The sequence below is a fragment of the Coffea arabica genome, chromosome 11c (genome assembly GCF_036785885.1).
Source record: "Coffea arabica cultivar ET-39 chromosome 11c, Coffea Arabica ET-39 HiFi, whole genome shotgun sequence".
Classification (NCBI taxonomy): Eukaryota; Viridiplantae; Streptophyta; class Magnoliopsida; order Gentianales; family Rubiaceae; genus Coffea; species Coffea arabica.
Window position 1 is genome coordinate 19,582,697 of NC_092330.1, and position 5,269 is coordinate 19,587,965.

Here is a 5,269-nt window from a genome sequence, read left to right on the forward strand (position 1 = left end):
TTCAAGATCACGTCGTTCTACTAATAAGTCTTGGTTCGCTAATTCGTTAAGTTGTAGGTCACGATTAAATTCAAGATTCATAATTTCGGGGGTTAGAGGAGTTGAGATTTTTTCATCAACTTTTGTTCTATAATTTGATCAAGATAGATCCTTCTGCTGCCTGTGCAATTCATTTATTCAAGAACGGGAGTTTGGAGATTCGAGTTCGCATCATATAGCAATGTTGAGATCCAAATAGGTCAAATAGCTAGTGCATTAAATCCTAGGAATCTGAGGAAAAGCTACCTAGCAAAACTGAAACAAATCCAAAGAAGTATGTCAAGACAATAACTCTTAGAAATAGTCGGCAATTGAGTGACTCTCCTATTATTGAAAATGAGAAAGTTGATGCCAGAGGTGAGAGTGTAGAAGAAAGTGAAGACAAAAGAGGCAAGATGGAAGAGAAAGTTGATGTGAAGACAAAAGAGGCAAGATAGAAGAGAATGTTGATGAATCTTCACCATTCGAGACCATTCCTATACCACCACCAGTGCCTTTTTCTCAAATATTAAGAAAGCCAAGAATGATAAAAAATTTGAAAATTTTGTCCAACTTTTCAGACAATTACACATTAACATTTCATTTGTTGATGTTATTTAACAGATTTCCTCCCATGCAAAGTTTCTCAAGGAGATTAGGACGTGCGAAAGGAAATTGGAGGACTGAAAAACTATAGCATTGACTAAAGAATGCAGTGCTATTATTCAGAACAAGTTACCACTTAAGTTAAAAGATCCAGGTAGCTTTTCTATCACTTACACCATTGATAGTGTTGAATTTTCGAAAGCATTATGTGACCTTGTTGCGAGCGTGTTTTTTATTCCTTTAATTGTAATTAGGCAATTGGAATTGAATGAGTTAAAATGTACTAATATCACTTTGCAACTTGCCAATAGGTCCATTAGATATCCAATGGGAGTATTGAAAAATATATTGATCAAGAGTCAAAATTTCATTATTCCTATGGGCTTTGTAGTGTTGGATATGCCAAGATTTAATCGATTCAAATCTAAGACACCCTTTCAAACTAACCAAGACTAGTTGCGAAATTTAATCAAAAATTTCCTAATCTAACCTCGAAACTTATCACATTCAAATGCTTCATAGATGCACACTTAGATCAAGAAAATATTGGGAGGGATGAAATGTCTTTTCAAAACTTAATTGGTACCAATCACATTAATTGTAAAATCCAAAAATGATTATTTGAAGAGATCACGAAAATACAAAAGATGAAACTTGAAAAAAAAAATTATAATATATATAAATATACATGACTCAAAAGGGACGGGTACGAAAAACTAAAAATCGTGACACAATTTTTTCTTCTTGTAGAGAGGGGAGTAAGAGCATGCTAAGGTTAAGGAACCATACTCACCTATTTTCGATATTCAAAGGGTGTCTCTTCTAATTTAGATAAGCAAATGGACTAGCCTATCTAAATGAAATGCAAGTTTAAATGATATCATTTGAACATAGAGAGATAAGGGAATAACAGGTCATATCACGCAAATGGAAAGAATCTAAAATGTAAAAAATGCATGAAATGCAATAAATGTCACACAAAGTATGAATCTAGCATGTGGATGATCTAAAGGTCTAGCATTGAACTAACCTATTTCTACAAGTTCTCACTAGCATTAAACTAGTGAAAAATCAGGAAGAAAAGTCACAACTAGCATTGGACTAATGTGATGACGTCATACACCCGTTATAAATATATAAAAGCATATAGAGCATATTAGAATAAATGAACACAGAGCATATAGACACGAAGAGCACATAACACATAGGTATGATATTTAAATACAAAACCCTAGAGAAAAGCAAGTAAATACATATAAACACACAAACAAACAAGTACACAAAACCTAACTATTACATTTGGGAATGCTAACTACAATCTAAAAGGGGGAAATATGATAATAAAACCTATCTAACCTATCTATTATATTTATTTAACTAATTACATTTCTTGTAAAAACAAAACCTAGCTCTTACATTGTCTATGTAATTACATTTCTTGCACAAGAGGATATTACATATCTATTACAATTTGGGCATTTAAAATACCTCCAATAATCACAAGACTTAAATTAAACAAGCATAAAATGAAAGAAAACTTAATAAATAAATAAATGAAAAACAACACATAAAACATACAAACACATATGAGTACATAGAAGCATATAAAAGAATTTAAAGGGTAATATGTGACGACCCCACCTCCCCCTGAGGCGTACCAAAGGGTTTGGCGGACCGCCTGCCCAACTCTCGCCAGGACTCACTCACTCAAATCACGTGCACACATCCATGGACCATAAATAACATCCACAATTCAAGCTTATAATTTACATTGATAGAGATCAGGGTACAAAGTCTCGATATACTTAAACTAGTTCAAAACGTATACAATCCAAATACAAAATGTTCCATTCGAGGAATAGCGCGAGTACAAGTCAAAAGTCAAAAGTCAAACAACTAGACTACGCTAGTCTTTACATATCTCACGCCTCGCTCGTACCCCTGTAAGGAAAACAAATAACGTGGTATGAGCTAAAAGCCCAATGAGGTTCCAAATAGCAAATTGACCATTATTTATAAGTACAAGTTTTCGATATAGCAAAGTAAGGAGCATGAACAGTTCATAAATATGAGCAATAACACGTCAAGTAGAAATCTCAAAATGAGCGAGTGTAAAAGTTTTTTAAAATCAACAATAATCCAATAAGCAATAATCAATCCAAAGCATAAGGATACGGATGGCCCTCAGGAGCCAACTTCCATTCATCATCAGGAGCTTGATCACGTAGTAGTTGACACTCCGTCAACTTTCAAGTAAAGGAACCAATCCAGTAGAGCACCACTTACACGACTCTCCGTCCACCATTCACACCCCCTACTGGGCCCAAAATCCTCAATAAACATGGGTGGTAATACTCGAGTATACCGATTAGCCGAGGAGGTATCACTCCACTCGACAAAACAAGAGACCCAGGGTTCGTTACCCAATCGACCAAGCCCTTGCCGGCTCGACTAGAGTAACTCGCCACAGGGTTTCTGGAATTCCAGGAAGTGCGCACATCAAGTATATCAAGTCAATTGCAATCAATAAACAAGTATATCACGTAAGAGCAAGTGCGATAAAGTACACTCTTGCCCTGTCAATTCACGTATATAACATGTACTCATATTGGTCACGTATCAAGTTCAAGTATCTAGTGCAATTCAGTATTTGAAAGCACTCACCACAAGATATAGTGCCTTTACTGGTCACTTTCAGGTTATACTCTGGGTTCGGAGTCCAAATCTGCGATAAACTCAGTTTGAGAACTTTGAAACATGTCTAGAATTCGAAACTTAGACGTTTCGTCAATAAAGATCAAGAAATTGAAATTCACTTGGAGAGTAGTCGTGAAACACTTGCTCGCTTTTTAAACAGTAAAACTTTGTAACATTTTTACTTGAAAATGCCATGCGAGTCGAAAGTACAAGGAAAATATACTCCGAGCAATCATGATTTCATTTCTCAAGGGTACCAGTTCGGCCAAGTCCTAACATATAACCCTTGATAACAAAGCATCAAGGTCCTCGCTAGTTTGAGTGATAATCACTTAACCCTTACTCACGTTACAAGTATAGTTTCCTAGTCCTCGAGTGTAAATTCGGGCAGCATGCCCTTTGTGTTTACCAAATTTTCCAGCCATTTTGGCTTCAATCCTTACACAATCCAACCCAACATCATCCACAATATAATTTCAGTTCATTAGCCATTCCATAGGCTCAACACAACATAAGAACAAAAATCAAAGTGATAATAAGGGTGGAAATGTAACCTAGCAAAAGACAGATTTGACGTATGGTTGCGGAAATAACAAATCTGAGGCTACGCTTATTGGATTGAGGCGAAACTTATGCCGTTTCGAAGCTAAGACTCAGGGCTACAATGTTCATGAAGATCACTTAGTCCAGTTTCCAATGCAACCTAGTCAAATCCTCAATTTACAGAACCAAAACCCAACTAGTCGGCTATTTAACCACACTGAACTGGAATGGTCATATCTCAGGTTACCAAGGTCCGATTAAGGTGTTCTTTGAGGCGTTAGAAAGCTAAGACAGGGTACTAAAACTTTCATGTTTTGGGCCAAGACTAAAACTGAACGGATTACAGCGAATAAATACCATCAAATAGACTGAACTGTCCACGCGGCATTCTGGAAGGTAACCTAAAACAGCAAGGGTATTTTCGTCTTTTCACATGGTACGTTGCTCCGATTGAGCTGAAATTTTACAGGAACCTATAAAATACCATTCTATACAACTTTCATGTTTTGACCTAAGGCCAATTCGGCCTCTAACATAGGGTTACAAAACCGGACAGAAAGTTGGGGAAAATTTTCCAGATTCTGGAATTTTTGGTATTTAATGGAATTTTCTCAAATTTCTTGTTCTAATCACTACCAAACAACCTTATATAACCTTATTTACAACATTTACAACCACACAACAAGTTTAGGCAGAAACTCTGAAACCCTAGCTTGCTTATTCATCCCAAAATTCATCACAACCACTTGGATAATCATGAAATCAAGCCAAAACTTAAGCTAAAAAAAACATCTTAAAGCAAGATTAAAGCAACAAGGATCATGATCAGATGTTTATACCTCAAAAGCAAGTCTTGGAAGAGTGATTCTTCACCCCCTTAGAAATTTCTTAGTTCCTCAAGCTTCCCAACTCACAACCTCCACTTTAATCGGTTTAAAATTGGATTTTCTCACTTGGTTTGGCTAAGATTCAAGAAGAAAGAATTTTTTCTTTTGCTCTCCCTTTCTCTCTCTCTTTTGGTCGACCAGCAGCAGGAGAAATGAAGGGGAAAGTCCAGAAAATTGGTTTAATAAGGTTAGTTAATCACTTGGCCAAGAAACTCTAGGGTGGCGACACTTGTCGCCACCACCACCTTTCATTTTTCTCTTTCCTATCCTTGTTATTTTAGCCTCTAATTTTGGTCAGACTTAGCTGGAAATTAAGAAGATATTTTGCTCAAATATCAATGAGCTCATGTGGTAAGAAAGTGGTGCGTTCAATCGGTAGTGCGCGGGGCCCGCCGGTTCGCGCCGTTTTTCTTAAAAACACCCGTACTAGGGTTTTTACTTCCCATTCACTAACCTTATATAATTGCTCCTATTCACATATTATTTCTCACTTAAAAGTCACTTTTAATCATCAAATT

The 5,269-nt window shown here is 36.3% G+C and overlaps 1 long non-coding RNA gene across 1 annotated transcript; it reads right to left on the reverse strand.

Moving 5' to 3' along the window:
• Nucleotides 1–2,364: 2,364 nt before the first annotated feature.
• LOC140016739 (uncharacterized) lies at nucleotides 2,365–4,826 on the reverse strand. The gene is made up of 3 exons (XR_011822943.1): nucleotides 4,704–4,826; nucleotides 3,289–3,349; nucleotides 2,365–2,565 (listed from the first exon to the last, which is right to left on the reverse strand). It is a non-coding gene; the product is annotated as an uncharacterized lncRNA (long non-coding RNA).
• Between the last annotated feature and the right edge of the window lie 443 nt (nucleotides 4,827–5,269).